At 38.8% G+C, this 26,347-nt stretch overlaps 1 protein-coding gene across 1 annotated transcript in view; it reads right to left on the bottom strand.

The window, feature by feature from the left end:
- Positions 1-26,347, bottom strand: part of LOC126469882 (E3 ubiquitin-protein ligase HERC2) — an 846,528-nt gene that overhangs the window by 611,048 nt on the left and 209,133 nt on the right. The window lies entirely within an intron of this gene.

Here is a 26,347-nt window from a genome sequence, read left to right on the forward strand (position 1 = left end):
ACAAATTGTTAGTGCTACAGAAAAAATGAACAGGACCACCTTGTAGGAAATTTAATGTAGTACAATTTTGTACTGGGCTATGTTTTCACTGGAAGCTATGGTTTTTATTTATTTATTTATTTATTGTTCCGTGGGACCAAATTAAGGAGAAGTCTCCATGGTCATGGAACGAGTCAATACATGAAATTATAACACGATATTAGAAACAGATAAAATGAAATATAAAAAAACATATTCAGGTGACAAGTCGTAAGTTTAAATGAAGAAAATCAACAATGTAACACTGGAATTTGCTTAATTTTTTAGCTCTTCCAGGAGCTCCTCAACAGAATAGAAGGAGTGAGCCATGAGGAAACTCTTCAGTTTAGACTTAAAAGAGTTTGGGCTACTGCTAAGATTTTTGAGTTCTTGTGGTAACTTATTGAAAATGGATGCAGCAGAATACTGCACTCCTTTCTGCACAAGAGTCAAGGAAGTGCATTCTACATGCAAATTTGATTTCTGCCTAATATTATTAACTGAGTGAAAGCTGCTAACTCTTGGGAATAGGCTAATATCGCTAACAACAAACGACATTAAAGAAAATATATACTGTGAGGGCAATGTCAGAATTTTGAATTATTAAAGAAAAACATACAGAAGTGACCTTAAAATGTACCTCCCCCTTCCACACTCATCCGTCACCAGTCAGGATTTCTGGTATGTTATTTGCGGCACTCCCTCCTACCTCTGTACAAAAATTTTAGGCTACATGAACTACTACCAATAACTTTTTTTTTATATCTATCGACTGGGCTATTACGCCATCAGCAGAGTCAGCTATGTTGTTAACATTACCAATTTAAACACACCCGTGGAGGTAGCAAAAGAAAAATGACTATTGTAACCATTACACTACAACTAATTACACTGACAATTCAATCCAAACTTAACCCTTACAAGCACAGTAACTTCATAGTCCGAAGGCCTGGCAAATACAACAACATCTGTTAAAATTAACATAACTGTTAGGTAAAATTTACACAAATGTCAATTTTACAACTTGTAGGGGCTCGATTGAGCTGGTGACATAATAAGGCCAGTCAATGAAGACCAAAAAAAGGTCAAATGTGGGAAATAATTCACACAGTCGCTAATTTTTGTATAGTAGTACAAAGGATTGCCGTGAACAATATATCAGAAATCCTGACCAGTGGGGCCTGAGTGTGGGATCGTTTGAAAGTTACTTTAGTATGTGTTTCTTGAATAACTAAAAAACAATGGCCTCTAGCAGAAACATACTCCAGTATAAAATTTAGCTGAACCAAGTTTCCTACAAAAAGCTCCTGTTAATTTTTTTTTGTAGACCTAAAGGTTTGTGTATAGTGAGAGAATATGAAAATCTTGCAAGTGATTGTTGAAGGCCTGATGTAATGTTGCAAGGTGCATAAAACAACACTGGTAGGGACAGCTGAACCTTCTGTACTCCTGCGCACACACCGACGCATGCATGTGTGCTAGCGAGATGCGACTTATTGTTTGCAGTATAGCAGATATCATTGCTGCTGATCTGTATTTGAGCCTGGGTGGATTTGCAACATTTAGGTTGGAGTCTGGCAGTACAGTGAGCAGTGCAGTAAGATTTTCAGCAGGTGTTTACATTTAATGTGTAATGTGTACTTCCTAGTCTGACAGAGTCAAAACTGTGTCATTCGGACAAATAAACTGAATGACTGACCATGGGAAGATCAGTGATAATGTTATGAGATAACCTCTTGAGGACAACCATGGTCCTTAAGTCTGTATACACCGTATCCAACCAAGAACTGTTACTGTACAAAATACAATTCAATGCTTTGTACAGTTCTGATATGAATCTGTAATAATTAATCTTTTATTGTGTACAAACAAAACAACCATCATGATATGTGCTACTGATGAAATCAAGTCATTCTATAGGTACGTTTAGGTCTACAGCCTCACTCTGCAAACCACAGTAAAGTGCCTGACAGAGGGTACTTCCTATTGTACTAATCATTAGGATTTCAACCCATTCCATTCGCAAATGGAGACCAACAGCATTTTCCTAGTATACTGCCAATGAACAATAAAATGAAGTCTGCCACCTGCTTTACCTACAATTGAGCCTATCTAATCATTGCATTTCATACTCCAGTATATTGTTTAACTCAGATATTTGTATGAGTTGGTAGATTCCAGTCATAACCCATTGATACTTAAGTTATGTGGTACTACTACTCTCCATTTTTTGAAGTGCACAATTTTTACATTTCTGAACATGCTAATCAGGTGCATGTTTACAAGATTTTGAAATCTTAGTAAGGAGTGACTGATTATTTGTGCAACTTTATTCAGACAGTACTTCATTGTAGATAATTACATCACCCACAAAAAATCTAAGTTTAATATTAATATCACCTTGCTAGTCATTAACATTGTCAGGTCATCACCAGAATCAATTCCAAATCTGAAAACAGGGTTATCAGTTAAGTACAAAACTAAGCACTGAAAGTACATTTATTACGGACACCAACGTACGGCCTACATATGACTGAACTCCTGGAGGAGAGTGCAGCTATTTATACAAACATTGAATATCCCAGACATTACAAACATAAGAAATTTTGAGAACCTTCAAGAACTGGTAAATGGCAAATGAAAAATAACTGGGTTTCAACTGGCAACCTGCAGCACACTAGCCAGTAACACTAACTGCCATACCACAATACATGCAGCACAGCTTGTGGCAATATATAATTAACTGCAAAGGTTCCCCCAACTCTCTTCCTTGGGACACAACTGAAGTTACTTCCATATCTGTCAATGACTCTTCATACAAGATGACACGTTGTGTCCTCCCTACCAAGAATTCCTTAATTCAGACCCAAATTTTGTTTGATACCCCGTAATATTTAATTAATAATCACTAGTGTGCTACTGAGTAAAATGCTTCTAGGAAGTATTAGAAATACTGCTTTTACACAATTTTCTTGATCCACAGCTTTCAGGATGTCATGTGAGAAAAGTGCACAATGAGTTTTGCATTGTTTAGTGTTTTTGGAATCCATGTTTATTGGGACCGAGGAGATTCTGTTGGAGATACCTCATTACACTTGAGCTCAGAATATGTTCTAAGTTTCTATGACAAATGGATGTCAAAGAGGCTGGATGGTAGTTTTGTGGATCACTGTTCCTAGACTGATGTGAACTGTACTTTCTTCCAACCACTGAGCAGAATTTTTTGTCTGATGGATATATGATATATTTTCATTAAGACAGACGTCTAACTAAACTGGAATCTGTGTATACAATCTGACAGGGAGTCCATCAGACCCTGGGACCTTGTTCAACTTCAGCAATTTCATCTGTTTCTCAATGTCACTGGCATTAATAAAGTACCTACATCACTCATCTTTGCAGTGGTGCTATAATTAAAAAGGAAGAGTAACCTTGGAATTTCTTTGTACAGGAAAATTTTAAAACGAGTACAACATTTCTGCTTTTACTTTGTTACACTTGGTTTCAGTACTTGTGTCTTCCCTCAGACTCTAGATACTAACTAGGGTGCCAATGGCAGTCTTTACATATGACCACAATTCGTATAACTGTAAACTACATGTCTGTTATCTGTTGTCTAGTGGATTGTGTGGATGCGGCATGTGCGCTCACACTTGTGTGGTATTTTGTTCTACTTTGATGGCAGGCAGCAGACTTCTTGGTTCAATTAGTAATTTCACTGTACATTGTTATTCTATGAACATCTGTAATATAGTATTTTATCCACCCTCAGCAACTGTAGTTGTATATAACGACCTAATAAGCAATAAGTTGCATAAAATAAATTTAATTTATTTACTGGTTTACGACTCTTAGTGCCCTCCTCCAGAAGGTTAAACTATTTTTGTACAGACACTAAGAACACCATGACCATGGCATTTTTCTGTACACATCTTACTGTTGACACTCGCAAATAATGTGATAGATAGAACCTTCTGAAGAAGGGCACTAAGTGTCTGAAACTGGTAAAGAAATTAAATTTCTTTTATGCTAGTAGTTGTTTGTTATTTCGTTATATTTGTAATACAAATAGTGTTTTTAATAAAGCTGACCTTCGCCTAATATTTTATCATACACGATGTAAGCACAATGGACTGCACACCTATTTTTATTTGTCTTAGCTCCAGGTACAAAAGTTTAGGTACCTTCTTTTTAAATGACAAAAAGAGTAGATTAATTAAAGAGAACTTTACTGCAGCAGCAATATTTACTGTAGCAGAATGCAGTCGTGCCAGTCATCACAGCACGGCAGTCTAAACTGTTTATGAAAACTGTCAGCACATATGTGACGCTGATGGTACTCAGATTTTACAACTTTGTGATGAAGCTTGTTTCGCTAATGATTGTGACTGTACCACTTATTTATTTATATGTGTCCAGAACATAGCATACAATACATATATTGTTGAATATATTACAAGGATTACAAATCATATACACATGATGATATTCCACGTGGTGCCCAGAATTCTGCTATACGAACTGCCTTATCATTCGCTACAGATATCCAACGAGATAGGTTCTGCCAGTTCTCTGCAGTTGATTACTGTAATTATATGTAGAATTATGTGATATGATCAATGGTATCTAATTGGGTGTGGGAATGTTCAAATTTTTCTTAAAATGATTTTAGCTCATTATTGACTGAAATTAATAAGCTGTTTTACAAACATTTTTCTTTTGTTAGGGCATATGCATTGAGTGTATGAGCCACTCCTAAAACTGTAACACCACACTTTGTTTTCAGGTCATTCACTTGCGTGAACCCCAAAACAGTTGTACACTCAAATTTGAGAACACTGATGCCACATGCCTTGATATATTTCTCAGGAAGGAACAAGCTTGTACCCTGAGTTCTCCCTGGTTCATGTTTCCCCTATACAGGTGCCTAGAGCAACAACATTCTTGCTCCTCACAGTCAAATAAATGAGTACTATTAAGTCCTGTATTTCCTGGAGAGACAATCCATGGCGGAGGATAGTAATTGAAGTACTTTTGGTATCACTACTATGTGATTCTCAGTAGTTCACCCAACACATCCATTCACAGCAGCTTTCTGTCACTTGATAAATGTCAGGATATTTTCTCCAGCTAAATCTATATCTACACGACTACTTCATAGTTCACAGTTAAGTGTTTGGCAGAGGGTACACAGAACCACTTTCAAACTATTTCTCTACTATTCCACTCTCGAATAGCATGTGGGAGAAACAAAAACCTAAATCTTTCTATGTGAGCCCTGATTTCTCTCATTTTATTACAATCATCATTTCTCGCCAATGTAGGTGGAAGCCGAAAAAATATTTTTGCATTCGGAACAGAAAGCTGGTGATTGAAATTTTGTGAAAAGATATTACTGCAATGAAAAATGCCTTCATTTTAAATTTCCACCCCAACTCACTTATCATACTTGGTGATACTCTTTCCAGTACATATACATCTACATCTACATGGTTACTCTGAAATTCACACTTAAGTGCCTGGCAGAGGGTTCATCGAACCATTTTCATACTGCTTCTCTAACATTCCATTCTCGAATGACGCGTGGGAAAAAGTAACACCTAAATCTTTCCGTTTGAGCTCTGATTTCTCTTATTTTATGATGATGATCATTTCTCCCCACATAGGTGGGTGTTAACAAAATATTTACGCATTCAGATGAGAAAGTTGGTGATTGAATTTTTGTAAATAGATCTCACCGCAAAGAAAACCGCCTTTGTTTCAGTGACAGCCACCCCACCTCGTGTATCGTATCAGTAACACTCTCACCCCTACTGTGTGATAACACGAAACGAGCTGTCCTTATTTGCACTTTTTTTATGTCCTCCATCAGTCCTACCTGGTAAGGTTCCCATACACTATTATGTGATAAGACAAAACGGCATTACGGTCAGTAAAACTACCACTGCCATCGTGCAGTGAAGGTATTGACTGTGTCTTGACTCTGATATATTTTATATATGATCTGAAACTCTCTGGATTTTCTGCCAGGTTTTGAGGCAGAGCTTCATTGTGGAAGCTGTTAAAGGTATCTCGGACTGAAGATCACACTACGTTTCGAGAATCTGCACTCTATAGCTGCCCAATGAGGCACCCCCTGCTGCCATGGTGCCTGTGATATGTTCTCCTGCCATCCTTCATAACTGAATTTCTGTTCTGACAATTTCTAATATTACATCAAATTTCAGAGCAAAACTGTTTTTTGAACACTCAAAGCTGTATCATTATTTCCCTACACAAATGTTAGACCTCAAGTGTTGGGAAGTGAAGACAGAGTCACTTTAATCCCAAAAAAGCTTTGCCACAAACAATAAGTCTGCTCTTTTTAAACACTGTTGTTTCTACCAACAGCTTCTTCCTGTGCAATGTTTTTGGCACTACCCAGTATAACTTGAGTGTCTGTGAGTGTAAGTTCAGTTACGCATTTTATGTGTGATCAATTATTCTTAATACAATATGGCTAAAAGACAGAGGACTTACAGCTTTAACAGTGATTGGAAAGAGAAGTAGTGTCTTGTCAAATTCAGAGGAAAACCTGTGCGCTTATTGCGTAACAGTAGTGTGTCTGTTCCCAAGATACTACAGTCCCCTGCGTATCACTCACATAGGGATACGTGAATGGAACAGGAAGAAACCTTAATAGCCGGTACAATGGCACATACCCTCTATCACAAACCTCATGGTGGATTGCAGAGTACAGATGTAAATGTAGATGTAGATGTAGATATAGAAGAAAAGTAATACTGAAAGTCATTTTTCGACAAATCATACAAACTCAACTACTGACTTCCCTGTTAATTCTGAATTACAAGAACAGATAGGTGGAGACTTAAAATCTACATTAATATTAAAGCAAAGTGCATTTACAAAGGCAACTCGGCAAAATAGTATCATGAAAATGGTCTCTTAGAAAGTCTGTTATGTTTTAATGAAAAGGAAAAAAATCTTTCAGAGACACACAAGTATTTAAAAAGCAATGATTAGTGCCCTGGAATCTCTGTTCAATGGTCACAAAGATAAATCTGCACTTACATCTTCTATAAAAGGACTTCAGCTGTTTCACCAAACTGTCGCCAGACATGTTGAACAGATTTCTAAAAATTTAGAAACTCAATTATATCAAGCCTGCAAACGTGTGAATATTTTCTGCTTCAGCTTGATGAAAGCACTGATGTTTCCAATTTTGGAGAGTTTTATTTATTTATTAGAATGGTCTTACAGTTAAGGAGGCATTTCCAGAAGTGCTGCCACAACAACAACATAGCAGGGGAGAACACATATTTAATACATTCATGAAATTTGCAAAAGATATCAACTTTCTACTCTCTAAACTTGTTGCTATAACAACAATCAACACCTTTCATTGACTGGAAAGAATATTGGATTTCTTGGTCTTTGTATAATTCACTTCCAGAATTTCTTCCTTGTCACTGTATTATCTACCAGGAAGCTTTAGGTGCTAAGATTTTGAAGTTTGACTATGTCATGAAGCTTGAATGTAACTCATATAGTAAATTACATTTTACCATCTTCCACATATCACTGACTGTTCAGAAATCTTCTGATTATCACACATTCTATGTATGGTGATATAATTCTTCAGACAGATATAAGGATGCTTAGTAGGGGGAAAACTCTGAAAGAGTTCTGCAGTCTTCTGGACTCTGTTGGAAAGGAACACATATCCCATGATCCTTAGTGGTGCTTTGGAAACCTATTGTTGTTTTTGCTAAAGACACCTCTGTGAGCTCATATTTTCATCTATGAGTATCATCTGGGACCTTAAAATGTAGCATCTATTTTTTGCAAAATTCACGTTGGCTTTTGTCCAAAATCTGCATCTATTATTTTGTTCGTAAATGATTAGATTAACAGATTTAAAAGGTTGTCACACTACATGAGAGAAGACAAACAAAGTGTTAGATCTATGCTTTTGCATAAACTTCGACACTATTTTCTTCCGAATTGGCCTTTGAAATAAATGGTTGTAGTTCCTTCATAAGTTGCATAGAGAAGTATCAATTTTTTATTTCTTGATGGTGAATAGTTTTCAACATCTGCGTCCATTTTCAAATCATCTGTGCTGTAAGTGTGACACATACAGGCGATAGCCCTTGCACAGGAACTTCCCCTGTAGTGATAAAAGCGGTATATGGCTGACTTAGCAACAGCAAAATACAACACATAGAACAGACATTAGAGAGTACACTACACAGGATGGACATTTGAGAGTATTTTGCTGTTGTTAAGTCAGCAATATACCGCTTTGATTACTGCAGTGGCAGTTTCTGTACATGGGCTACCACCTCTATTTGTCACACTTACAACAAGGATTGTTTGAAAATGGACACAGGTGTCCAAAACTAAGTCACCATCCAGAAATAAAAAATCGATACCTCTCAATGCAACTTATGATGGAGTTACAACCATTTATTTCAATTATAAGATAAGTTGCAGACCTATTTTTCACCTGCAGCACGCTGCAAGTTCGTAGAAATGGCCTTTCTTTGGCTGTATTTAAACTTTCAAAAATGACTGTTCTCTTGAACAGCAGCAGCATTTTTCTGCCTGTGAACTGAATGTGTCACCGATTTAAGGGGTTTCTAGACATTATTTGATTTTCGCCCACCCAATTCAGTGATTACAAAATCTGTAGACAATTAATTTCTACCGTTCATGGGAATTCATAGTCTTGTGACCCATGCTTGATAACACTACAGATACAAATGACAAAGCACTTAAAGCATAGAAGTACAATAGAACATATGGTAATTCTATTTTAATGTTAGTGGAAGAATTTTGGTGCAGTCAAAAAACATTACAGATTTTGTTTTCCAATCGCTACAGTGCATAGTGCGAGCACTTTAGGCTATAGTAGCAGATGGCCGCAAGTGTAAAAAAACTAGAATTTTGACCGCCACTGGGGAGACGAGTGGTGCAGGAAAACAAGCTCCACCTCTCTTTCGCAGGGTAGCAGCCTACAACAGAACTGACACATTGTCACAGGGATCGCCGATCTGATTTGGTGTTGTAAGGGTCGTTATCGAAACCTGGAACAGTCCAGTGTTACTTACTTCACTTATCTTCAAAATAAGAAAATAAAACAACAAGCAATGCACAACAAAAACCATTTGGGGGCTATCATGCAATTGATCGCTGAGATTAGCAGAGTATTGTTGACAACGTAGTTCAGGCCCGACCTCCAGTGGTATTCGATGCAGTCACAGTTCAAAACACCCGCCACCCAATTTTACACATCAAAAAGTGTCTGCATTATACCACCTCTTGAGTTCTAGCCAACAAACAAACTAGGCATTTCTTTGTTATAAAATTCTAGGTCCCACGGCTGAGTACTATGTTACATTATGCAACATTTAATTTAGATAGACCATTCAACTGCCCACAATTGGCATGGCACCAGATCGTTGAGTGTACTGATATGTTATTGAGTTTGTACACTTTTTATTTTGAAAACGGGTTCTTACCCATTTTATCTTTCCAAATTGAGCTTTGCCAGATGTTGTACAATACTAGTAACTGAAAATTGGTTACATTTTTGAGATTTACATGCTAAAAATATAGCTATTTTGAACCATCTCTGATAAAATAGTTCATCTGGATACAATTCACTATGAAATAGTAGTGCCTATTAAATAATTTCGTGTTTTCACATTTTGAGGCAGAATTCACACCTACTTTGCATTTATTGCAAAATGCAAATATTTCCAGTCCATAAGCATCATCTAGAATAAATACCAACCCAGTCTGACAGATTCATATCTAGATGACACATTAAGAACAGCTGGTTCCAGCTACACTCCAGATTCTTTCTTAAGTTACAGGGAATGTGCAGTGCCAATCTTCACATTAATTATGTAAATTGCAAATCCAAGCACTATTAATTATTATTCTTTGAAATACTTTTACTGCATTACAAGTTAGTAGTAGTAGTAGTAGTAGTAGTAGTACTGAAATACTGATTGTGATGGCAGCAGTGCCGGTAGCACTATAGGCATGAGTTAAATGTGCTCAAGCACGTAAGTTGGACAGCTCTGCCGTAACCATCCCAATCTAGGATATCTTTTGTTGTTTTAACTCTGGCATGCTATCTTAGTTACTTCTGCAACAGTGTCCTGGCCTGTTTTGTGTACTGTGACAAATCAGTTCTGCCTCTTATTAATTTACTTGTGTAAAACTCTCAATTGTCATCAACACCATTTCTTTGAATTTGAGCCACATTTGGCCTACACTTACAGTGTTTCTGTGGAAACACTAATTTTGCATTTATTTTTGGTGGATTTGGATGTTACAGTATTCAGTCTCACTACAATGACCTCTCAGTCACTAATTTGTGTATCTATCATAACATACTATATTTGCATTGGCTTATTCATCACCAAGAGGTTTAGTATGTTATTACTGCAATCATTCACATTTTGAGTGGGCTCCAGAACTAACTGCTCAAAGTAGTTTTTGGTGAAAGAAATTTGGTTGAATTTTGGGTGAGGTTTTATGCCTACCACTGACTTTAAATATGTATTTTTGCCAACAAATTGAGGATTGATTGAAGTCACCATCAACAATAACTGTGAGACTCAAATTTTCCTTGAATCTTTGAGCAATTACATCATCTGAGTCGGGGAGATGATAAAAGGAACCACTTATTAGTTTATTTTTGTTGTAAAGCGTAACTTCTACCCATACTAACTCCCAGCAACTAACTGTTTCAATTTCATTACTATATATAGCAACAAACACACTATTACCATCTTAATTTAGTCTGTTCCTTCCATGCACTGTTAGATCTTTGGTTCAACATATCTCTGGCTTTAGCCCACTTTCAGTACCTACGATGATTTCTGCTTCAGTGCCTCTCCAACCACTTGGAGCTCTGGTTCTTTCCAAACACAGCTAAAACATTTACAACTATAATACTGGGTGGTTATAAAGTGCAGCTACTCACAGGTGTCCACTCTGGGTTCTAATTACCGTATGGCAGCAAAACTTGGTAGATGTTCTAATGCATTAATGTGGAACAAGTTTACGCAGGAAAAAATTTAGTTCCAGTTCCAGGCACAAATTTGGTGTTGTGGATGCGAGAAAGACTATAGAAATGTTTCTATATGTAATGGCTTACAAACGGGACATGGGCAGAGAAGGTCAAATCAGTGAGAAACACATAATATTGATTTCATTATTAACCACCGCTTAGATGGTATGTTCAATAATAAGCACTGGAGATGATTAAATGCTGCATCCATAAAACAATGTGTTCAACAGTTGCTCGGAGCAGTTGTGATGGAATTTGAGCAACATGTTTGTGGTAAAGGTGTTATTTTAGACACCCTCAGAGTGAGAATCACACAGATCCTGATCAGGTGTTCTTGCACATCATGCCTCTGGAAAATCTCTGGAGATAAAATATTCATGGAAGGTTGCATTAATCAAAGCTTTTACTGGGTGAGCGACATGGCGAGTTGCTTCATCTTGCACAAAAACAGTGGTTTCCACACAGTTTGTAACACCATTATCGATTGTAAGTCATTTATACAGTGTTATTATGTATATGTAACTATGGAGCGATTGCTCTGTACTAGTTAAGATCTTTGAATTGTGAGAGGGAAAGTGGAAGTTTATGATGTATATATTGTAAAGATTTAATAATGTTTAAAAAATAATGAAACTTTATAAAATATGTATGCTCGTAAAATAGAAATTGGACTTTGAATACTGGTTCATACTTAGGGGAAGTTGTATTATATAAAGGAAAGGGTGTAGGGAACCCCCTCCGCTGCGGGAGGGGCTTGGCACACGGGAAAAGGTGGATTTGGCAGTCAATCTTGGCAGCAAGAGAGAGAGCATGTAACGCAGTCAGTGGCCAGCAGCTGTGCAGTCAACACCGTAGGTGCCAAGTGAGGCATTCGGAAGCCGATTTATGTTGAAATTGCCTCAGATGTGGTTTCGGCTCTAATATGGTGCTCTTGTATTATGGAATGGCTCTGAAATGATAAATATGTCGCCAAGAAGAAATTTGAAAAGAGCCTTAAACTGCAAGAGGTGAGACCAGATAGCCGCCACACGCTTGCCACCACTATTGTGCTACTGCTCCGCCAACTTCAGGAAACCAGAAATGTATTTCAGTACGGACCAGTATGTTTGTGTGTGATTTTTCAATAATAATTCAAGTGATAAAAACATGTGTGTGAACTCTAAAATTTTCCTGATCATAAAACTGTTTTAGGGTCCTATCCTAAATGTGAAAATACTGAGTATCCTGTTTCTGAATAAGAATAACCATAGAACTGTTTCTAATTTGAATGTGCCATTTTTTCAGTGTTAAAGTGTATAAATGTTGCTAGTCAAACCACCTGCTTCACAGGTAATGAAATAGGCACATAATTTGACTAACAGGAAATTTGATTTTTGCCTTGACTATTACCATAATGTAATTTCTGAAGTTTTAATTGAGAATAACATTTGAGCAAATTGCTATATAGTGTTGAAATATAAACAAATTCAAGTGGGGTTAGAAATCCACATTAGTGTAATGCAATTTGTCTCTGACATAGTTACAGAATTTGCCTGTAGAGTAAATGACAGTTTATGGGCCCCACTATACTCTTCTCTATAATGAGAAAGTTAAACTAAATATTGCTTTTGCTAAAGGAATCTGAAGTATTTCCATAAAAGAGAGAGCATGAAAAAGTGTTTGTACAGTCTTATTTTATTGCATTTGTGAAGTTTATGGATTAGTTAAACAAGGACTCTTGTCATGCTTCATTTAGTCTCGTGATGTCTTTGATAACATTTTGGTGCTGAATTAATTAATGGCTGAGATGGTAATTATTATAAATAGAAGTAAAATGCCATTTATCTTTCTGTGATTGTCAATTTATGCAAATGATACTGGTATACACTGTTCAGTTCATCTGGTATTTGTGTTTGTTTATTGCACTTTACAAAGAGAAAAAGAATGAAAATCCCTTTTGCACCATGATATTTAAATTCTTTGAATTTAATGTTTCAAAACTATTACGCCTAATTAAACTGGCGACCATTTATTATTTCATTCATAAAAACTTTCACTACTTCCATTATTTCCAAAATTAAAGTCTTTCTACTAATTGCCATTTATACGAAATTCATGTTCGACACCCTCTGTCCATTAGGTAAACACATGGTCAATCCTCAAAATTCCTCCCAGAGGGTAACACTTATTGTATGTTAAAGTCATATTTGACACAATGTGCATATAGGTATTATAAGTTGTATTCTTCCAATGTAGAAACCACTTGATGTACAAGGAGGTCTCAAAACTTGCAGATGTCAACGGTACGCCTAACAGGCCCTCTGGGTGTAATCTTCTCAAAGAAGAATGGGCTGAGAAGAAAGGTGCTTGTGAATTCACATGACACAGTCACAAATGGTGAGTGCAATGGCTCTTTGTGTACATCATGTGGTTCTGTGTCTTCAGTGCACCCTGTAGTGTAAAATGTGCCTTGTAACTCCACAGAATATTGCCTGGCCACATCTCATCAACTTCAGTCTGTGCCAGAAATTGAAGAGCAAATTCAGAACATTGCTGCAGATCAGGAGGTTTCAGTTGCTGCACCATTTGGATATTGTACAGGTAGCACTGTAAAATAACCCAACGACTTTCCATACTGTTGACGACGATGGAACATTCTCGTGACACTGCCCAAACAAAAGCACTACCCAGGGCACACACCGCAAAGTCAGTTACAGCTAAAGCAACCTCATCAATAAATTCCACCATGACAGGATGCCTTCTTCTTCCAGGTCCCACACCAATCTTACGCATGTTTTCAAATTTCATCCTTCTTCTTTAGACCATATAATGACATTGGGCCCTTCCTCAGACCTTTCAGTCGGCTGTAATCTCTCAGTGTAGCACTTTAACTACTGCCACTCACATCAAACAGCTTCACTAACAGCGCACGATCTCTCTTCTCACTAGCCATAGCGTTCACTCAGGTTACAGCTTATCAAATGACAGCTTGGATATCATACTGTCATACAAACGGTGCACTGTGCCAGATTTGCGCCTGGTATCCACAAATGGAACTAATTTGTTTTCCAGAGTAAATTGGTTCTGCATGAACACACTATCACATCTACCAAGTTTTGCTGCCATATGATAATTATGGCCCACACTGGACCTCTGTGAGTAGCTGCACTTTCATTAAAACCACCTGGTATCAATATTTTCTAGGTCTATCCTCGTACAGTGTTTGAACCACCTGCATCGTTTGAAAGTGAATCTCTGTTTTTATACTTCCACAACTCTTTAACCTAAAATCAGCCCAGCCCACTCCACACCAACAATGTTACCCTTGTAGCCACCTCCCGTGTGTAGTGGACCCCTGATCTATTAAGCGGATCACGACACCTCTCGACCCTTAAACACAAGTCAAGGAATCTGTAGCCTACACACTCACAGAGCTATCTGAGACACTGATGCAGACCCTCAACTTGGGTTCTGTACCAGTGGTCTGTAATTGGTTCTGCAAATGATGAGATATGTCTTCATTTTGCAAACAAGGCTGCTTTTCTTTATCACTTCATATAGCTGCTGGAAACCAGAGAGAATCTCTTCCGATCCACAGTGGCACACATTGTTGGTACCAACATGAGACACCACCTGTAGTTGACTTTGTGTTCTTCATGGCATCCAACATGATCTGTTCCACACCTGGAATGACCCCTCCTCATCTCCGGTATGCACACAGAGTAAACACTAGATTTCTTCCTCTCCTTGACAGCTATATCCCTAAAGGAATCATATCCCTAACACTGGAGCTCCCAACTACCAACAATCCACCTTCTGAGAGTCCCAGGACCTTACAAGCTGAGAGGCATTCTCAGAGGCAGGGTAGATGGTTGCAAATGACTCAGGATCTTTACACTCACAGACAACACCTGAAAGCTGTTTGTCACAAAAAAAAAACAGGAAGGTCTTTCAGTCAGTCTACTGGATAGTCTTTTACTGCCTGTTATACTTTTCAACAACCTTCCACTCAATCACAGGTGAGCGGGTGAACCTCAATGCAGGTATAACTGAACCAGACATAGCAGTGGACTGAAAGGGGGCAGCATGGGGCATGCTGGACGAATAACTTTAAATTAACTTTTTAAAAAAATGGCATCTATTCTTCTCACTGAGTACTAGAGACACTGTAAAAAGATTTTAAACTACTGGTATTGAGAAAGGCATGAATTCTAAAAGATAGCACCAGATTCTTACATTTCATACAATTCTTATATATTTTGTGGAATTGATTCATGAGCTCTGGTTGATATTAAATAACTTCCAATATGTGCTCCATCAAAAAACCTGTGAAATTCAGTATCACATGTCTCAAACTAGTACAGCAAGTTTCTGAAATTGTGGAAAGAACAACTATCTTGCACAGAAATATCCTGTCCAGCAGAAAATCATCAGAAAATGAAGTGATGTGTGGGGTCGACACAAATATTGACATAAAGCACAAATTTCATGGCATCTTATGTAGCCATTAAAGGTTCTAGAGGCACCCAAAAAGCATCCCCACACAAAATAACACAGGGATGTGTATGCCCTTATGGCACATGATAAGAAGGTAATATTCTGTAAAACACAATATCCTGACCCAACCCCTCATATGACAAAAGAAGAAGCATGATACATCTTACTAGAGAACTTATTTACATTGTTAGATCATGGTGGGCTGTGCCTATTACTATCTTAACTGTTGATAATATTAGGTTAATAGTAGCCCATATACAGGTTGTTGCAGCTTAGCCCTGTTAACAATCATGTGCAAGAAATAATTACTTGCAAACCACATGTTCCTTCCTTGGTACTGTACCTACTGTAGGTGTACCACAGATAAACAAATTTTCTTATTTACAGGTAACAAGTTTCTGCCTTGCATTATATGAGCTCAGGCATGGACACCATCTGATTTGTCATCTACGACAATATAACTGTTCCTTATCCACACAAATAGACACAAATGTCAGCAGGCCCTTAATACACGAGTTATCAAAATCTACCTTTTTTAAAAGTTGCTCAAATCAGTAGCTTTCCAAATTCTATGCACATAGAGTTGGTCAAATTATTTCTGTGAATCGCCAGCACTTGTTGTGTACACAATCACAAGCACTACATGCAAAATGTGCACGTGCATTGCCACAGTATAAGGATGGAAAAATTGTTCTGACTGATAAGTGTAAAAATACAAGAGATAAAATTATTTTACATCATAATTCTAGCGAATAATACATTCCAGGAGACCAATTGCTTTCAAGGATCTTGGTTTGGAGCCCTTTTGTGTGGCCTAGTCAATCTTCTGTCAAATCTGAGACACAAGCGCATCAGTGCTCTTTTTAACCGTTAAAATGATGCTTTTTGGTTAAAATTCAGGCATATAAAAACGATTAAAATGTACACAAACTAATTTGTTTGTAAAGGAGGTGAAATATGTAGGATCTCACTATTCTTTTACTATCTTAACATCAGTTGGGATTGGAAAAAGATAGCAGAAACACAAAAGACTGCAATTTAATGCCCTGTTGATGATGATGTCATTAGGAACACAGCACAAGCATAGATTGGGGAAGAGAATTGCCCAAGTCTTTTGTAAAGGAACCAGCCAGTCAGTCTTCAGCAATTTAGGGAATGTATAGAAAACCTAAATCTGGATAGCCATACATGGATTTGAGCAAACTTCCAACCTAATACAATTTCAGTGTTTTGACCATTGCACCAGCTCACTTGGTATGAAAAAATGGAAATTTACCCGCAGAAAAATGTGGGTATGATTATTCACTACAGATGCTGATAATGTATCACATGTGAAAAATTATGTTTATAACTGCTGTGATATACAAAATGGGCACTTGAGCTCTTCAGCAGAACTGTTAAATGTCATCACTAACTACATAAGCGTACACTCTTAGTTCGACATGCCTCCCATCATTCTGTATGACCCACTGAAGTGTCAAAACATCGATGCTGTCAGTGTCCTCCTGAATGGCTGTTTCCAGCTCAGTAATGTTTTTGGGGTTATCACTGTACACCTTGTCTTTAATACAGCCCCACAAAAAAGAGTCTCATGTGTTCAGATCCGGAGAATATGGCGGCCAATCAAGGTCCATGCCAGTGGCCTCTGGGTACCCAAGAGCCAGAATGTGGTCCCCAAAGTGTTCCTCCAGGACATCAAACTCTCTACTGCTTCAATGGGGTCAGGCTCCGTCTTGCATGAACCACATCTTGTCTAAATCAGAGTCACTTTGGATAATGGGGATGAAATCACCTTCCAAAGCCTTCATGTACCATTCGGTAGTCACCGTGCCATCGAGGAATATCGCAGTGATATTTCTGTGACTGGACATTGCATCCACACAGTCACACATTGTGGGTGAAGACACTTCTCGTTTGAAAAATGCAGATTTACAGTCCCACAAATGCACAAATTTTGCTTATTGACAGATCCATCCAAATGAAAGTGGGCTTCGACACTAAACCAAACCATATGAGCATACTAATTCCCATCATGCCTTGCAGCCAACTGTGCAGTTTGGACATCCTAACACAAACCATTCAGAAGTTACGACGATTTTATTTCATATAGTTCAATAACTGTCACCCTCTATGTAGATGTAGATTAACTAGGTGCCCTAAACACCTTTTCAGATTCAGGCAGAAGCATGAGGTCTGGACACACTTTTCCACAGTTGTCAGGCAGCTCAGATGTTCTTCAAATGTTATGGAAAAACAACAAGGTCATCGAGATAACAAAGACCTAAGAAGTTGAAGCAGGCTGTCCATCATAGATCTGAAGGTGGTTGGAGGATTACACAACACAAATAGTATGACTCTGAACTCACAGAGGCTGTCAGGAATTACAAAGGAAGTCTTTTTCTTGGTCATAGTCATCACACCTTCATTTTCCATCAGCCTGTCTGCATGTACATACTTGAGAAATAAAGCATCCAAAAACTATTGCAGAATGGCTAACATAGCAAACATTGTTCCTGGGTCTGGCCAGATCATATTGGAAGTTCAACAGATGCTTTCTCCATTGACTTATTTGTAATGGTAGCGAAGCAAGATTCTTCATTGATGGCACTAAGCTCCCCTTCCTGGAGTGGTTCTGCTGTCCCACACATACACCTTTAGGTATGAGTTGTGGTTGCTTGCGACAATTAGTGATCTAAAGTTCTCCTTGACCATCTGTGATGCTTATGATCACTACTGGTATGTAGAGTTAGCTTTATTTATTTATTTATGTATTTATTTTTAAGTCACAGAAGCTGTTAGCAACTGACAAAAGCTTCATAATTTAACTGAGCATCTAGACTGATGACTGGAAGATGCCTCATTGATGATGGTGGGATAACAATGTATTCAAATGCAAACAGCTGCCCAGATCAGTTTCTGTTATGTGTGCTTGTTGGAACAGCTTCATCAACCTGGAGCTCTGTTCTTCCACAGTCTACGACTGCTTGTGATGTCTGCAAGAAGTCTCATCTGAAAACAACATTATGACTACATTTTGCAAAAATTACAAATCTGAAGGGCTGCACTCTGTCACATCATAGTTATTATAGCAATACGTGCTCCTGTTGGCTACATATATACTATGTGATCAAAAGTATCCGAGCACCACCAAAAACATATGTTTTTCATATTAGGTGCATTGTGCTGTTACCTACTGTCAGGTACTCAATACCAGCAACCCCATTAGTCATTAGACACCATGAAAGAGCTGAATGGTGCGTTCTGCGGAACTCACGGACTTCGAACGTGGTCAGGTGATTGGGTGTCACTTGTGTCATACGTCTGTACGCAAGATTTCCACACTCCTAAACATCCCTAGGTCCACCAGCACAAAAGCGTACAGGCCAACCTTGTCTACTGACTTACAGAGACTGCCGACAGTTGAAGAGGGTCATAATGTGTAATAAGCAGACACCTATCCAGGCCATCACACAGGAATTCCAAACTGCATCAGGATCCACTGCAAGTACTATGACAGTTTGGCGGGAGGTGAGAAAACTTGGAATTCATGGTTGAGCAGCTGCTCATAGGCCACACATCATGCTGGTAAATGCCAAACAACACCTCACTCGGTGTAAGGAGCATAAACATTGGACGATTGAACAGTGCAAAAACGTTGTATGGAGTGATGAATCATGGTAAACAATGTGGCAATCAGATGGCAGGGTGTGGATATGGCGAATGCCCGGTGAATGTCATCTGCCAGCGTGTGTAGTGCCAACAGGTAAAATTCGGAGCGGTGGTGTTATGGTGTGGTCGTGTTTTTGGCTTGCATCCCTTGTTGTTTTGTGTGGCACTATAACAGCACAGGCCTACATTGATGTTTTGAGTACCTTCTTGCTTCCCACTGTTGAAGAGAAATTCAGGGATGGTGATTGCATCTATCAATACGATCGAGCACCTCTAGAAGAGCGTATTGTTCTGAAAAATAGGAAAACGGCACAGGTCATCCCCATTTTCAAGAAGGGAGGTCGAACAGATGTGCAGAACTATAAACCTATTTCTCTAACGTCGATCAGTTGTAGGATTTTAGAACACGTATTATGTTCGAGTATAATAACTTTTCTGGAGACTAGAAATCTACTCTGTAGGAAGCAGAATGGGTTTCGAAAAAGACGATCGTGTGAAACCCAGCTCGCACTATTCGTCCACGAGACTCAGAGGGCCATAGACACAGGTTCCCAGGTATGTAGATGCGGTGTTTCTTGACTTCTGCAACACGTTTGATGCAGTTCCCCACAGTCGTTTAATGAACAAAGTAAGATCATACGGACTATCAGACCAATTGTGTGATTGGATTGAAAAGTTCCTAGATAACAGATCGCAGCATGTCATTCTCAATGGAGAGAAGTCTTCTGAAGTAAGAGTGATTTCTTGTGTGCCATAGGGGAGTGTCGTAGGACCGTTGTTATTCACAATATATATAAAATGACCTTGCGTATAACATTAGAAGTTCACTGAGGCTTTTTGCAGGTGATGCTGTAGTATATCGAGAGGTTGTAACAATGGAAAATTGTACTGAAATGCAGGAGGATCTGCAACGAATTGACGCATGGTGCAGGGAATAGCAATTGAATCTCGATGTAGACATGTGTGATGTGCTGCGAATACATAGAAAGAAAGATCCTTTATCATTTAGCTACAATATAGCAGGTCAGCAACTGGAAGCAGTTAATTCCATAAATTATGTGGGAGTAGGCATTAGGAGTGATTTTAAATGGAATGAGCATATAAAATTAATCGTCAGTAAAGAAGCTGCCAGACTGAGATTCATTGGGATAATCCTAAGGAAATGCAGTCTGAAAACAAAGGAAGTATGTTACAGTACACTTGTTCACCCACTGCTTGAATACTGCTCACCGGTGTGAGATCCGTACCAGATAGGGTTGATAGAAGAGAGAGAGAAGATCCAACTGAGAGCAGCACACTTCGTTACAGGATCATTTAGTAATTGTGAAAGCGTTATGGAGATGATAGATAAATTCCAGTGGAAGACTCTGCAAGAGAGACGCTCAGTAGCTCGGTACGGGCTTTTGTTGAAGTTTCGAGGAAACACCTGCACAGAGGAGTCAAGCAGTATATTGCTCCCTCCTACGTATATCTCGTGAAGAGACCATGAGGATAAAATCAGAGAGATTAGAGCCCACACAGAGGCATGCCGACAATCTTTCTTTCCACGAACAATACGAGACTGGAATAGAAGGGAGAACCGATAGAGGTACTCAAGGTACCCTCCGCCACACACCGTCAGGTGGCTTGCAGAGTATGGATGTAGATGTACATGTGACAATAACATCCCTGTAATGGACTGGCCTGCAGAGAGTCCTGACCTGAATCCTACAGAACACCTTTGGGATGTTTTGGAACGCCGACTTCTTGCCAGGCCTCACCAACTGACATCGACACCTCTCCTCAGTTCAGCACTCTGTGAAGAATGGGCTGCCATTCCCCAAGAAACCTTCCAGCACCTGATTGAGCGTATGCCTGCAAGAGTGGAAGCTGTTATCAAGGCTAAGGGTGGGCCAACACTATATTGAATTCCAGCATTACTGATGGAGGGCGCCACGAACTTGTAAGTCATTTTCAGCCAGGTGTTCGGATACTTTTGATCACACAGTGTATTTCCCATTTGCAACCTTCAGCACAACTGCATTCATATTACGGATATATTCTTTAGCTGGTGACAACCACCATTTCAGCATTACAGAAAACGTAGCCCCTGCACCCACTAGCACCCAGACTGGTTGGCCATTGATGACGACACCAGTGAGATTTCCTTACATGTTGGTAACTATCTGTCCTTGAAGGATTTTCATCTGTGGCAGTGCCACCTCCATAGGTGGTCACCTCACTTAGTTTTCCTGAGTTTAGCAGCTAGGTGAGTGACAGGGATGAGAAGCTGATACAGTCTGTTGGGGAGTGACCTTGTCTATGGAACAGCAATGGGCTCCATCCTAGAGGTTGACAATAATTGTTTGCAGTTGACTCCCAAGAATAGAACTGTTGAGATAGTTGATGTCTGGTGGTGTAGTAGTCATTGAACACGTGTTATCTTTCCCCACAGCAACGTATGAGTCCTGGGTGTCCAACATGGATATACACTAGCATGTTGTCCTCTGTTCTCCAAATGTCTGTTCTTCTGCAGGGCTTTACACTTGGTGGAGAAGCTGGTTGTACCTACATTGATTGGATACTGGGTGGTTCTTTGAAGGCTGTGTTATAAGTCCAATTTGACTCAGACCATTCTTCCTGGATATTAGACTGATGACAGATATTGGTGCTTAAGAACAATACACCTCTTCTTCAACATTCTCTATTAGCTCCTGCTGTATGGGGTCAACATTAATGACTGCTATCTCTTGTTTACTTGGCCCAACAGTTCTGACTGCCATAAACTGCTGGATTTCTTTTCTTATTACCTAGCATATGAAAGAGTGAGATTATGGTCATCTTCCACAACTGCCACAGGGGACCACATTCGGGTGTCAGTCATATTTGTTTCGTTCAGCTCTTTTTATGTTCCATTTCGTCAATGGCTGGCTCCATCTGATGTATTTCTTGGTGGTTGTGACATCTTTATCAGAATAGTTTGGTACATGTCCCATACTCATTTCATTAAGAGAAAGATTTTGTTAGCTTCTGTCATATTCAGATACACAATGTGGCACGGGACCAAAAATTTCTGAATGTAAGACTGTGTCATTTACACATGAAATTGGACCCTGTTCTTCAACAGTTCTTCCATTCTAAATTGACTTACTGCAGATCGTCACCATACATACACTTTCCTCACCCCTGTTTTGGGCTGGAATTTGTTCCAGTTGAAGAGATTCTCTTCATTGTTCTTGAACCCCTGCTAGGCTGAGCCGTCCAAGTAAAAGTACACATTTGCCAAACACATACCTGTTGCATCTGGCAACTCCTTTGTCATGTCCTGACCAGTGTCTCCAGAAAACACTGGTGGATGCCTGACATGCAGCTGTTTTGAAATTCTCTGACAATACAGACCTTGGGAAAGATGGACTTCTTGCGTTCAGTTCCTGTCTTTGCAATGCAACAGCTTTTATGTTGCCTAATTGGAGCTACAGTGATGTAGATGTTTCAAAGCACCCAGTGTCTCCACCAAACAATGTCACATCATAACCACAATTAAGTACAAATCGGAACACAGTGTTGTAAAGAAACTACAACACTTAGCACTCAGATAACAAATTCCTTATAGTAATTCAGTCACAGATGCATTTTATTAAGCTGGTGACTAGTTTCGAACTAGCAAGTTCATTTTACAGCCAGGCCTATTAAAGAATTGTGGTAGGGAAGGTGAAGGGTCGACACTGGTTTACTGGGAGAATTTTAGGAAAGAGTGGTTCACCTGTAAAGGAGACTGCATATAGGATGCCTGTACGACCTATTCTTGGGTACTACTCGAGTGTTTGGAATCAATATCTGATCGCATTAAAGGAAGACCTCAAAGCAACTCAGAGGTGGGCTGCTACATTTGTTACCGGTAGGTTTGAACAACACGTGTTTTGGACATGTTTCAGGAACTCAAATGTGAATCCCTGGAGGGAAGGCGACATTATTTTTGAGAAACAATATTGAGAATATTTAGAGAACCAGTGTTTGAAGCCGACTGCCAAACAATTCTACTCCCTCCAACATACTGTGTGCATAAGGACTGCGACGATATGATATGAAAAATTATGGCTCACAGAGGCATAGAGACAGTTGCTTTTCCCTGGCTATATTTGTGAGTGGAACAGGAAAGGAAATGACAAGTAGTGGTAGAGGGTACCCTCCGCTGTGTACCATACGGTGGCTTGCGGAGTATCTACATAGATATTTAGATATAGATGAAGATGAAGATGTAGATGTATATGTAGATGAAAGCTGCTCTAATAGTGATTCGTTATGTGACACTCAGTTCACACGTAGGTAACACACACCTGATACATAATCACACTAGGGTCCACAGCGTAGTTCAGCTGCACTTTGTAAATACACCTATATTGTGAAACTGATCTGATATTCTGTGTGACTATGTATCGTGTGTATTACCCATGTGTAAATTGATTATCACCTGCCGCAGCACTATTAGTGCAGCTTTAATAGGCCTAGCCTGAAAATGAACTCAATAGTTCGAAACTAGTTGCCAGTAAGCATAACGGAATTAAAACACAGAGAAACTACTATTTTAATTTTTAAAAAGAGAATATATAACAGACAGCTGGCTTAATCCCCCCCCCCCTTTTTCCCTCCACTCCCTCTGCCCAACAAAAGCTACATTAAGCAAACCTCAAGTCACTCAATGGTAGTTAAGCTCCCTCAAGTGCTCACCATTTGATACCAACCAGCTAGCACGTGGTGCTTCAGACCTCCACTGGAGTCAGCATGCATTACAGTTTGACACTTACAGAGAGATCAACGCAGAACCCCTGGGAGAGCATGAAACTAATTCCACCTATGTTATTTCCTGATAAATTAAAACTGTGTACCAGTCTGGGGTTTGAAACTGGACCTTTGCCTTTTGCAGGCTCTTACAAACTGACCTATACAAGCATCACTCATGACCCAACTTTACAGCACTGCACGCAGTGGGAACGTTCCAGTTAAGAGTTCCATTCCAGTATACATTTTTTTATCGGTCAAAAGTTTCAGAACAGCAGAGATTTTAATGCAAAGTGAAAAATTCATTCTGGAAATGGGCCTCAACAATATCCTTTCTTTCAGGAAAGGTAGTCTAGCAGAAGATGCAAGACACCTTTGGTGACACTGAAAAGAGAAACTGGCAGAACTGAAACAAATACAGTACATGAAAAGCAAGGTTCTCAGTTCAAAGTCCAATCCAACACTCAGTTTTAGTTTGTTGAAATGTTTCAAAGAAGTGCACATTCTCCTTCACAGTGAAAGATTAATTTTCATTCTGTATAAGATTAATGGTGACCTAGAAGATTAACATACAAATCACTGTCACAAAATCAATACTTTGTGAAGTTATAGAGAGCTCAAATATGCATGTCTGCAGGTCCTAAAAGTTACTCAAAGTGGTTTCATGATTTTCTGAAGAATTCCTGGTCAGTCTTCTTTGATATATATTCAGATTTCATTGGTATGTACTGCTTCAGGGCACTCATCGGCCAGTTGTCACTAAAACTCCTGCACATCCAATTAGCAAAATGATTCATAAATAGACAGTACACTCTAGTTGGAACTCAGTGAGAGTAGTGTTATGAAGGAAAGAAATGACTTTAATGTCAATAACTACCCTGATGCAATGATTGCTTCTATGACTACACGCAATCTGTAGCAGTCAAAAACATAAATCACAATCCTCAGTTGACTGCAATACCATACCAGTCCTGAGATACATTTTGTATAATTCTCAAATTTCCCACTGTTAAATGACCTTTAACTTTCAACAACTCAGGATACAATGGATGCATCAACATAAACAATGACATGTTGGCTGGCAACAAGTTACAAAATGAAATAAAATCTCACTTATCCTAAGTAACTGACATGCATATTAAGTAGCTGACTGCAACTGTTCTGCATAATTTGGAGCATCATACTTAACAAAAGGTAGGCACAACAGTGTGGCTATGCACAGGTATCATTCACAATAAACACTATTAAAAAAACGTTAATAGACTCAACAGCTATAGCTATGCTTGGGAAGTCACAACGGGCAAATTCGTAATATTTCTTCAGCTTGTTCCTGCACTTCGATTACAACATGGCAATCCCCAAACATGTCACCTTGAATGTGGAAGCTTTCTTTAACCAACACTTCTATCCTGTCTTATTTTATGGCTTGACATGAAACTGAATAGAAACACAGAATAGGGTCATTCAGAAAAGACTATAATTGTATCCTTCAGGACAGTGTCTTGTGGACTTTGTACAAAATGGACTCAGAAATAGCATCTTGTAATTATATTAAATATCTTTCTGGTTTTATGTTTCAATGTAAAACGTCTCATTCTAAACTGGAGTGGATCTGCAAAACATCAATTTTTAGCTGTAGAGTAGCTATATCAGTCTAATACTGTATTTTAGTTGTTTACTTGTATCAACATTAGTCTCTTATGGTATATACATCATGATTCCTGATAATTCCTTGCTAGCATTTTTTTGTTTGTTTGTTTTTATTTTTCCCAAGAACTGAATGGGATATGAAGCAGGACAAAGCAGGGCATGAGTGTACTGGACGCACATAAACGATAGTAAAAATTCAGGATCTACAGCCACTAAGAGACACACACACATTAGACATAACACTTGTACCAGCAGAACTCTTGCAATATGGGTGGCCAGACTTGGGTCTCAGATTAGTGGAATGATGCATCCCAAACCAAATTTCTTGATGTCACTTTCAAGCTCTCATAAATTTGTCACATGCTCTGTCAAAGCTAACAAGAAATTCAGCTGACTGCTGGCACACAGAAAGGTGGAGCAGAGTAAAATGAAAGGGGGTGGTGGGTGGTATCACCTGCTTGAGGGTATAGGTTAGCATCCAAGCAATGTTGTTTGTTGCCTACCTCTGTCAATAAGGTGCATGGTCAATGTGATGAAGCTGAAAATTGTGGATGACTGTCTTTAAATGCACCAAAGTTCATCCTGTACAGAAAGTGGCACCTTTTGCAGGTTTACTGGTGCATACAACCATACTGGTTTACTGGCAGTGGTAAACAGCTTATTCATTTCAGAATTTCCATTTAAAAA

Source organism: Schistocerca serialis, chromosome 3 (assembly GCF_023864345.2).
Source record: "Schistocerca serialis cubense isolate TAMUIC-IGC-003099 chromosome 3, iqSchSeri2.2, whole genome shotgun sequence".
NCBI classification, from domain to species: domain Eukaryota; kingdom Metazoa; phylum Arthropoda; class Insecta; order Orthoptera; family Acrididae; genus Schistocerca; species Schistocerca serialis.